Here is a 13,515-nt window from a genome sequence, read left to right as displayed (position 1 = left end):
TCCCTAGCTATACAGTTACTAACTATACAGTCCCTAGCTATACTGTTACTAACTATACAGTCACTAGCTATACAGTTACTAACTATACAGTCCCTAGCTATACAGTTACTAACTATACAGTCACTAGCAATACAGTTACTAACTATACAGTCCCTAGCTATACAGTTACTAACTATACAGTCCCTAGCTATACAGTTACTAACTATACAGTCCCTAGCTATACAGTTACTAACTATACAGTCCCTAGCTATACAGTCCCTAGCTATACAGTTACTAACTATACAGTCCCTAGCAATACAGTCACTAGCTATACAGTTACTAACTAGTACAGTCCCTAGCTATACAGTTACTAACTATACAGTCCCTAGCTATACAGTTACTAACTATACAGTCCCTAGCTATACAGTTACTAACTATACAGTCCCTAGCTATACAGTTACTAACTATACAGTCCCTAGCTATACAGTTACTAACTATACAGTCCCTAGCTATACAGTTACTAAATATACAGTCACTAGCTATACAGTTACTAACTATACAGTCCCTAGCAATACAGTCACTAGCTATACAGTTACTAAATATACAGTCACAAGCTATACAGTTACTAACTATACAGTCCCTAGCTATACATTTACTAAATATACAGTCACTAGCTATACAGTTACTAACTATACAGCCCCTAGCTAGACAGTTACTAACTATACAGTCCCTAGCTATACAGTTACTAACTATACAGTTACTAACTATACAGTCCCTAGCTATACAGTTACTAAATATACAGTCACTAGCAATACAGTCCCTAGCAATACAGTTACTAACTGTACAGCTACTAACTATACAGTCCATAGCTATACAGTTACTAACTATACAGTCCCTAGCTATACAGTTACCAACTATACAGTCCCTAGCTATACAGTTACTAAATATACAGTCACTAGCAATACAGTCCCTAGCAATACAGTTACTAACTGTACAGCTACTAACTATACAGTCACTACCTATACAGTCACTAACTATACAGTCCCTAGCTATACAGTTACTAACTATACAGTCCCTAGCTATACAGTTACTAACTATACAGCCCCTAGCTATACAGTTACTAACTATACAGTCCCTAGCTATACATTCACTACCTATACAGTCACTAACTATACAGTCCCTAGCTATACAGTTACTAACTATACAGTCCCTAGCTATACAGTTACTAACTATACAGTCCCTAGCTATACAGTTACTAACTATACAGTCCCTAGCTATACAGTTACTAAATATACAGTCCCTAGCTATACAGTTACTAACTATACAGCCCCTAGCTATACAGTTACTAACTATACAGTCCCTAGCTATACAGTTGCTAACTATACAGTCCCTGGCTATACAGTTACTAACTATACAGTCCCTAGCTATACAGTTACTAACTATACAGTCCCTAGCTATACAGTTACTAACTATACAGTCACTAGCTATACAGTTACTAACTATACAGTCCCTAGCTATACAGTTACTAAATATACAGTCCCTAGCTATACAGTTACTAACTATACAGTCCCTAGCTATACAGTTACTAACTATACAGTCCCTAGCTATAGAGTTACTAACTATACAGTCCCTAGCTATACAGTTACTAACTATACAGTCCCTAGCTATACAGTTACTAACTATACAGTCCCTAGCTATACAGTTACTAAATATACAGTCACTAGCTATACAGTTACTAACTATAAAGTCCCTAGCAATACAGTCACTAGCTATACAGTTACTAAATATACAGTCACAAGCTATACAGTTACTAACTATACAGTCCGGAGCTATACATTTACTAAATATACAGTCACTAGCTATACAGTTACTAACTATACAGCCCCTAGCTATACAGTTAGTTACTAACTATACAGTCACTAGCTATACAGTTACTAACTATACAGTTACTAACTATACAGTTACTAACTATACAGTCACTAGCAATACAGTTACTAACTATACAGTCCCTAGCTATACAGTTACTAACTATACAGTCACTAGCAATACAGTTACTAACTATACAGTCCCTAGCTATACAGTTACTAACTATACAGTCCCTAGCTATACAGTTACTAAATATACAGTCCCTAGCTCTGCAGTTACTGACTATACAGTCCCTAGCTATACAGTCCCTAGCTATACAGTTACTAACTATACAGTCCCTAGCAATACAGTCACTAGCTATACAGTTACTAAATATACAGTCACGAGCTATACAGTTACTAACTATTCAGTCCCTAGCTATACATTTACTAAATATACAGTCACTAGCTATACAGTTACTAACTATACAGCCCCTAGCTATACAGTTACTAACTATACAGTCCCTAGCTATACAGTTACTAACTATACAGTTACTAACTATACAGTTACTAACTATACAATCACTAGCTATACAGTTACTAACTATACAGTCCCTAGCTATACAGTTACTAAATATACAGTCACTAGCAATACAGTCCCTAGCAATACAGTTACTAACTGTACAGCTACTAACTATACAGTCACTAGCTATACAGTTACTAACTATACAGTCCCTAGCTATACAGTTACTAACTATACAGTCCCTAGCTATACAGTTACTAACTATACAGTCACTAGCAATACAGTTACTAACTATACAGTCACTAGCAATACAGTTACTAACTATACAGTCTGTAGCTATACAGTTACTAACTATACAGTCCCTAGCTATACAGTTACTAACTATACAGTCACTAGCAATACAGTTACTAACTATACAGTCCCTAGCAATACAGTCACTAGCTATACAGTTACTAACTATACAGCCCCTAGCTATACAGTTACTAACTATACAGTCCCTAGCTATACAGTTACTAACTATACAGTCACTAGCAATACAGTTACTAACTATACAGTCCCTAGGTATACAGTTACTAACTATACAGTCACTAGCTATACAGTTACTAACTATACAGTCACTAGCAATACAGTTACTAACTATACAGTCACTAGCTATACAGTTACTAACTATACAGTCACTAGCAATACAGTTACTAACTGTACACCTACTAACTATACAGTCACTAGCTATACAGTTACTAACTATACAGTTACTAACTATACAGTTACTAACTATACAGTCCCTAGCAATACAGGTACTAACTATACAGTCCCTAGCTATACATTTACTAAATATACAGTCCCTAGCTATACATTTACTAACTATACAGTCACTAGCTATACAGTCCCTAGCTATACAGTTACTAACTATACAGTCCCTAGCTATACAGTTACTAACTATACAGCCCCTAGCTATACAGTTACTAACTATACAGTCCCTAGCTATACATTCACTACCTATACAGTCACTAACTATACAGTCCCTAGCTTTACAGTTACTAACTATACAGTCTCTAGCTATACAGTTACTAACTATATAGTCCCTAGCTATACAGTTACTAAATATACAGTCACGAGCTATACAGTTACTAACTATTCAGTCCCTAGCTATACATTTACTAAATATACAGTCACTAGCTATACAGTTACTAACTATACAGTCCCTAGCTATACTGTTACTAACTATACAGTCACTAGCTATACAGTTACTAACTATACAGTCCCTAGCAATACAGATACTAACTGTACAGCTACTAACTATACAGTCACTAGCTATACAGTTACTAACTATACAGTCCCTAGCTATACAGTTACTAACTATACAGTCCCTAGCTATACTGTTACTAACTATACAGTCACTAGCTATACAGTTACTAACTATACAGTCCCTAGCTATACAGTTACTAACTATACAGTCACTAGCAATACAGTTACTAACTATACAGTCCCTAGCTATACAGTTACTAACTATACAGTCCCTAGCTATACAGTTACTAACTATACAGTCCCTAGCTATACAGTTACTAACTATACAGTCCCTAGCTATACAGTCCCTAGCTATACAGTTACTAACTATACAGTCCCTAGCAATACAGTCACTAGCTATACAGTTACTAACTAGTACAGTCCCTAGCTATACAGTTACTAACTATACAGTCCCTAGCTATACAGTTACTAACTATACAGTCCCTAGCTATACAGTTACTAACTATACAGTCCCTAGCTATACAGTTACTAACTATACAGTCCCTAGCTATACAGTTACTAACTATACAGTCCCTAGCTATACAGTTACTAAATATACAGTCACTAGCTATACAGTTACTAACTATACAGTCCCTAGCAATACAGTCACTAGCTATACAGTTACTAAATATACAGTCACAAGCTATACAGTTACTAACTATACAGTCCCTAGCTATACATTTACTAAATATACAGTCACTAGCTATACAGTTACTAACTATACAGCCCCTAGCTAGACAGTTACTAACTATACAGTCCCTAGCTATACAGTTACTAACTATACAGTTACTAACTATACAGTCCCTAGCTATACAGTTACTAAATATACAGTCACTAGCAATACAGTCCCTAGCAATACAGTTACTAACTGTACAGCTACTAACTATACAGTCCCTAGCTATACAGTTACTAACTATACAGTCCCTAGCTATACAGTTACCAACTATACAGTCCCTAGCTATACAGTTACTAAATATACAGTCCCTAGCTATACAGTTACTAACTATACAGTCCCTAGCTATACATTCACTACCTATACAGTCACTAACTATACAGTCCCTAGCTTTACAGTTACTAACTATACAGTCTCTAGCTATACAGTTACTAACTATATAGTCCCTAGCTATACAGTTACTAAATATACAGTCACGAGCTATACAGTTACTAACTATTCAGTCCCTAGCTATACATTTACTAAATATACAGTCACTAGCTATACAGTTACTAACTATACAGCCCCTAGCTATACAGTTACTAACTATACAGTCCCTAGCTATACAGTTACTAACTATACAGTTACTAACTATACAGTTACTAACTATACAATCACTAGCTATACAGTTACTAACTATACAGTCCCTAGCTATACAGTTACTAAATATACAGTCACTAGCAATACAGTCCCTAGCAATACAGTTACTAACTGTACAGCTACTAACTATACAGTCACTAGCTATACAGTTACTAACTATACAGTCCCTAGCTATACAGTTACTAACTATACAGTCCCTAGCTATACAGTTACTAACTATACAGTCACTAGCAATACAGTTACTAACTATACAGTCACTAGCAATACAGTTACTAACTATACAGTCTGTAGCTATACAGTTACTAACTATACAGTCCCTAGCTATACAGTTACTAACTATACAGTCACTAGCAATACAGTTACTAACTATACAGTCCCTAGCAATACAGTCACTAGCTATACAGTTACTAACTATACAGCCCCTAGCTATACAGTTACTAACTATACAGTCCCTAGCTATACAGTTACTAACTATACAGTCATTAGCAATACAGTTACTAACTATACAGTCCCTAGGTATACAGTTACTAACTATACAGTCACTAGCTATACAGTTACTAACTATACAGTCACTAGCAATACAGTTACTAACTATACAGTCACTACCTATACAGTTACTAACTATACAGTCACTAGCAATACAGTTACTAACTATACAGTCACTAGCAATACAGTTACTAACTGTACACCTACTAACTATACAGTCACTAGCTATACAGTTACTAACTATACAGTTACTAACTATACAGTTACTAACTATACAGTCCCTAGCAATACAGGTACTAACTATACAGTCCCTAGCTATACATTTACTAAATATACAGTCCCTAGCTATACATTTACTAAATATACAGTCCCTAGCTATACATTCACTACCTATACAGTCACTAACTATACAGTCCCTAGCTATACAGTTACTAACTATACAGCCCCTAGCTATACAGTTACTAACTATACAGTCCCTAGCTATACATTCACTACCTATACAGTCACTAACTATACAGTCCCTAGCTATACAGTTACTAACTATACAGTCTCTAGCTATACAGTTACTAACTATATAGTCCCTAGCTATACAGTTACTAACTATACAGTCCCTAGCTATACAGTTACTAACTATACAGTCCCTAGCTATACAGTTACTAAATATACAGTCACTAGCTATACAGTTACTAACTATACAGTCCCTAGCAATACAGTCACTAGCTATACAGTTACTAAATATACAGTCACAAGCTATACAGTTACTAACTATACAGTCCCTAGCTATACATTTACTAAATATACAGTCACTAGCTATACAGTTACTAACTATACAGTCCCTAGCTATACTGTTACTAACTATACAGTCACTAGCTATACAGTTACTAACTATACAGTCCCTAGCAATACAGATACTAACTGTACAGCTACTAACTATACAGTCACTAGCTATACAGTTACTAACTATACAGTCCCTAGCTATACAGTTACTAACTATACAGTCCCTAGCTATACTGTTACTAACTATACAGTCACTAGCTATACAGTTACTAACTATACAGTCCCTAGCTATACAGTTACTAACTATACAGTCACTAGCAATACAGTTACTAACTATACAGTCCCTAGCTATACAGTTACTAACTATACAGTCCCTAGCTATACAGTTACTAACTATACAGTCCCTAGCTATACAGTTACTAACTATACAGTCCCTAGCTATACAGTCCCTAGCTATACAGTTACTAACTATACAGTCCCTAGCAATACAGTCACTAGCTATACAGTTACTAACTAGTACAGTCCCTAGCTATACAGTTACTAACTATACAGTCCCTAGCTATACAGTTACTAACTATACAGTCCCTAGCTATACAGTTACTAACTATACAGTCCCTAGCTATACAGTTACTAACTATACAGTCCCTAGCTATACAGTTACTAACTATACAGTCCCTAGCTATACAGTTACTAAATATACAGTCACTAGCTATACAGTTACTAACTATACAGTCCCTAGCAATACAGTCACTAGCTATACAGTTACTAAATATACAGTCACAAGCTATACAGTTACTAACTATACAGTCCCTAGCTATACATTTACTAAATATACAGTCACTAGCTATACAGTTACTAACTATACAGCCCCTAGCTAGACAGTTACTAACTATACAGTCCCTAGCTATACAGTTACTAACTATACAGTTACTAACTATACAGTCCCTAGCTATACAGTTACTAAATATACAGTCACTAGCAATACAGTCCCTAGCAATACAGTTACTAACTGTACAGCTACTAACTATACAGTCCCTAGCTATACAGTTACTAACTATACAGTCCCTAGCTATACAGTTACCAACTATACAGTCCCTAGCTATACAGTTACTAAATATACAGTCCCTAGCTATACAGTTACTAACTATACAGTCCCTAGCTATACAGTTACTAACTATACAGTCCCTAGCTATACAGTTACTAACTATACAGTCCCTAGCTATACAGTTACTAACTATACAGTCCCTAGCTATACAGTTACTAACTATACAGTCCCTAGCTATACAGTTACTAAATATACAGTCACTAGCTATACAGTTACTAACTATACAGTCCCTAGCAATACAGTCACTAGCTATACAGTTACTAAATATACAGTCACAAGCTATACAGTTACTAACTATACAGTCCCTAGCTATACATTTACTAAATATACAGTCACTAGCTATACAGTTACTAACTATACAGCCCCTAGCTATACAGTTACTAACTATACAGTCCCTAGCTATACAGTTACTAACTGTACAGCTACTAACTATACAGTCACTAGCTATACAGTTACTAACTATACAGTCCCTAGCTATACAGTTACTAACTATACAGTCCCTAGCTATACAGTTACTAACTATACAGTCAATAGCTATACAGTTACTAATTATACAGTCCCTAGCTATACAGTTACTAACTATACAGTCACTAGCAATACAGTTACTAACTATACAGTCCCTAGCTATACAGTTACGAACTATACAGTCCCTAGGTATACAGTTACTAACTATACAGTCCCTAGCTATACAGTCCCTACCTATACAGTTACTAACTATACAGTCCCTAGCAATACAGTCACTAGCTATACAGTTACTAACTAGTACAGTCCCTAGCTATACAGTTACTAACTATACAGTCCCAAGCAATACAGTTACTAACTATACAGTCCCTAGCTATACAGTTACTAACTATACAGTCCCTAGCTATACAGTTACTAACTGTACAGCTACTAACTATACAGTCACTAGCTATACAGTTACTAACTATACAGTCCCTAGCTATACAGTTACTAACTATACAGTCCCTAGCTATACAGTTACTAACTATACAGTCAATAGCTATACAGTTACTAATTATACAGTCCCTAGCTATACAGTTACTAACTATACAGTCACTAGCAATACAGTTACTAACTATACAGTCCCTAGCTATACAGTTACGAACTATACAGTCCCTAGCTATACAGTTACTAACTATACAGTCCCTAGCTATACAGTCCCTACCTATACAGTTACTAACTATACAGTCCCTAGCAATACAGTCACTAGCTATACAGTTACTAACTAGTACAGTCCCTAGCTATACAGTTACTAACTATACAGTCCCAAGCAATACAGTTACTAACTATACAGTCCCTAGCTATACAGTTACTAACTATACAGTCCCTAGCTATACAGTTACTAACTATACAGTCCCTAGCTATACAGTTACTAACTATACAGTCCCTAGCTATACAGTTACTAAATATACAGTCACTAGCTATACAGTTACTAACTATACAGTCCCTAGCAATACAGTCACTAGCTATACAGTTACTAAATATACAGTCACGAGCTATACAGTTACTAACTATACAGTCCCTAGCTATACATTTACTAAATATACAGTCACTAGCTATACAGTTACTAACTATACAGCCCCTAGCTATACAGTTAATAACTATACAGTCCCTAGCTATACAGTTACTAACTATACAGTCCCTAGCTATACAGTTACTAACTATACAGTCCCTAGCTATACAGTCCCTAGCTATACAGTTACTAACTATACAGTCCCTAGCAATACAGTCACTAGCTATACAGTTACTAACTAGTACAGTCCCTAGCTATACAGTTACTAACTATACAGTCCCTAGCTATACAGTTACTAACTATACAGTCCCTAGCTATACAGTTACTAACTATACAGTCCCTAGCTATACAGTTACTAACTATACAGTCCCTAGCTATACAGTCCCTAGCTATACAGTTACTAACTTTACAGTCCCTAGCAATACAGTCACTAGCTATACAGTTACTAACTAGTACAGTCCCTAGCTATACAGTTACTAACTATACAGTCCCTAGCTATACAGTTACTAACTATACAGTCCCTAGCTATACAGTTACTAACTATACAGTCCCTAGCTATACAGTTACTAACTATACAGTCCCTAGCTATACAGTTACTAACTATACAGTCCCTAGCTATACAGTTACTAAATATACAGTCACTAGCTATACAGTTACTAACTATACAGTCCCTAGCAATATAGTCACTAGCTATACAGTTACTAAATATACAGTCACAAGCTATACAGTTACTAACTATACAGCCCCTAGCTATACAGTTACTAACTATACAGTCCCTAGCTATACAGTTACTAACTATACAGTTACTAACTATACAGTCCCTAGCTATACAGTTACTAAATATACAGTCACTAGCAATACAGTCCCTAGCAATACAGTTACTAACTGTACAGCTACTAACTATACAGTCACTAGCTATACAGTTACTAACTATACAGTCCCTAGCTATACAGTTACTAACTATACAGTCCCTAGCTATACAGTTACTAACTATACAGTCAATAGCTATACAGTTACTAACTATACAGTCCCTAGCTATACATTTACTAACTATACAGTCACTAGCAATACAGTTACTAACTATACAGTCCCTAGCTATACAGTTACGAACTATACAGTCCCTAGCTATACAGTTACTAACTAAACAGTCCCTAGCTATACAGTCCCTACCTATACAGTTACTAACTATACAGTCCCTAGCAATACAGTCACTAGCTATACAGTTACTAACTAGTACAGTCCCTAGCTATACAGTTACTAACTATACAGTCAATAGCTATACAGTTACTAACTATACAGTCCCTAGCTATACAGTTACTAAATATACAGTCACAAGCTATACAGTTACTAACTATACAGTCCCTAGCTATACATTTACTAAATATACAGTAACTAGCTATACAGTTACTAACTATACAGTCCCTAGCTATACAGTTACTAACTATACAGTCCCTAGCTATACAGTTACTAACTATACAGTTACTAACTATACAGTTACTAACTATACAGTCCCTAGCTATACAGTTACTAAATGTACAGTCACTAGCAATACACTCCCTAGCAATACAGTTACTAACTGTACAGCTACTAACTATACAGTCACTGGCTATACAGTTACTAACTATACAGTCCCTAGCTATACAGTTACTAACTATACAGTCCCTAGCTATACAGTTACTAACTATACAGTCAATAGCTATACAGTTACTAACTATACAGTTACTAACTATACAGTCCCTAGCAATACAGTCACTAGCTATACAGTTACTAACTAGTACAGTCCCTAGCTATACAGTTACTAACTATACAGTCCCAAGCTATACAGTTACTAACTATACAGTCCCTAGCTATACAGTTACTAACTATACAGTCCCTAGCTATACAGTTACTAACTATACAGTCCCTAGCTATACAGTTACTAACTATACAGTCCCTAGCTATACAGTTACTAACTATACAGTCCCTAGCTATACAGTTACTAAATATACAGTCACTAGCTATACAGTTACTAACTATACAGTCCCTAGCAATACAGTCACTAGCTATACAGTTACTAAATATACAGTCACGAGCTATACAGTTACTAACTATACAGTCCCTAGCTATACATTTACTAAATATACAGTCACTAGCTATACAGTTACTAACTATACAGCCCCTAGCTATACAGTTACTAACTATACAGTCCCTAGCTATACAGTTACTAACTATACAGTTACTAACTATACAGTTATTAACTATACAGTCACAAGCTATACAGTTACTAACTATACAGTCCCTAGCTATACAGTTACTAAATATACAGTCACTAGCAATACAGTCCCTAGCAATACAGTTACTAACTGTACAGCTACTAACTTTACAGTCACTAGCTATACAGTTACTAACTATACAGTCCCTAGCTATACAGTTACTAACTATACAGTCCCTAGCTATACAGTCACTAGCTATACAGTTACTAACTAGTACAGTCCCTAGCTATACAGTTACTAACTATACAGTCACTAGCAATACAGTTACTAACTATACAGTCCCTAGCTATACAGTTACTAACTATACAGTCCCTATCTATACAGTTACTAACTATACAGTCACTAGCAATACAGTTACTAACTATACAGTCCCTAGCTATACAGTTACTAACTATACAGTCCCTAGCTATACAGTTACTAACTATACAGTCACTAGCAATACAGTTACTAACTATACAGTCCCTAGCAATACAGTCACTAGCTATACAGTTTCTAACTATACAGCCCCTAGCTATACAGTTACTAACTATACAGTCCCTAGCTATACAGTTACTAACTATACAGTCACTAGCAATACAGTTACTAACTATACAGTCCCTAGCTATACAGTTACTAACTATACAGTCACTAGCTATACAGTTACTAACTATACAGTCACTAGCAATACAGTTACTAACTATACAGTTACTAGCTATACAGTTACTAACTATACAGTCACTAGCAATACAGTTACTAACTATACAGTCACTAGCAATACAGTTACTAACTGTACAGCTACTAACTATACAGTCACTAGCTATACAGTTACTAACTATACAGTTACTAACTATACAGTCCCTAGCTTTACAGTTACTAGCTATACAGTCCCTAGCTATACGGTTACTAACTATACAGTCCCTAGCTATACAGTTACTAACTATACAGTCCCTAGCTATACAGTTACTAACTATACAGTCACTAGCAATACAGTTACTAACTATACAGTCCCTAGCTATACATTTACTAAATATACAGTCCCTAGCTATTCATTTACTAAATATACAGTCCCTAGCTATACATTCACTACCTATACAGTCACTAACTATACAGTCCCTAGCTATACAGTTACTAACTATACAGTCCCTAGCTATACAGTTACTAACTATACAGTCCCTAGCTATACAGTTACTAACTATACAGTCCCTAGCTATACAGTTACTAACTATACAGTCCCTAGCAGTATAGTTACTAACTATACAGTCCATAGCTATACAGTTACTAACTATACAGTCCCTAGCTATACAGTTACTAACTATACAGTCCCTAGCTATACAGTTACTAACTATACAGCCCCTAGCTATACAGTTACTAACTATACAGTCCCTAGCTATACATTCACTACCTATACAGTCACTAACTATACAGTCCCTAGCTATACAGTTACTAACTATACAGTCCCTAGCTATACAGTTACTAACTATACAGTCCCTAGCTATACAGTTACTAACTATACAGTCCCTAGCTATACAGTTACTAAATATACAGTCCCTAGCTTACAAGACCATGGTGCTTGCCTACGGAGCTGTTAGGGGAACGGCACCTCCGTACCTTCAGGCTCTGATCAGGCCCTACACCCAAACAAGGGCACTGCGTTCATCCACCTCTGGCCTGCTCGCCTCCCTACCTCTGAGGAAGCACAGTTCCCGCTCAGCCCAGTCAAAACTGTTCGCTGCTTTTGCACCCCAATGGTGGAACAAGCTCCCTCACGACGCCAGGACAGCGGAGTCAATCACCACCTTCCGGAGACACCTGAAACCCCACCTCTTTAAGGAATACCTAGGATAGGATAAAGTAATCCTTCTACCCCCCCCCCCCTTAAAAGATTTAGATGCACTATTGTAAAGTGGTTGTTCCACTGGATATTATAAGGTGATTGCACCAATTTGTAAGTCGCTCTGGATAAGAGCGTCTGCTAAATGACTTAAATGTAAATGTAAAATACAGTTACTAACTATACAGCCCCTAGCTATACAGTTACTAACTATACAGTCACTAGCTATACAGTTACTAACTATACAGTCCCTAGCTATACAGTTACTAACTATACAGTCCCTAGCAATACAGTTACTAACTATACAGTCCCTAGCTATACAGTTACTAACTATACAGTCCCTAGCTATACAGTCCCTAGCTATACAGTTACTAACTATACAGTCCCTAGCAATACAGTCTCTAGCTATACAGTTACTAACTATACAGTCCCTAGCTATACAGTTACTAACTATACAGTCCCTAGCTATACAGTTACTAACTATACAGTCCCTAGCTATACAGTTACTAACTATACAGCCCCTAGCTATACAGTTACTAACTATACAGTCACTAGCTATACAGTTACTAAATATACAGTCACTAGCTATACAGTTACTAACTATACAGTCCCTAGCTATACAGTTACTAA

This window comes from Salmo salar, chromosome ssa04 (assembly GCF_905237065.1).
Source record: "Salmo salar chromosome ssa04, Ssal_v3.1, whole genome shotgun sequence".
Taxonomy (NCBI): Eukaryota; Metazoa; Chordata; class Actinopteri; order Salmoniformes; family Salmonidae; genus Salmo; species Salmo salar.
This window is presented reverse-complemented; position numbering follows the sequence as displayed.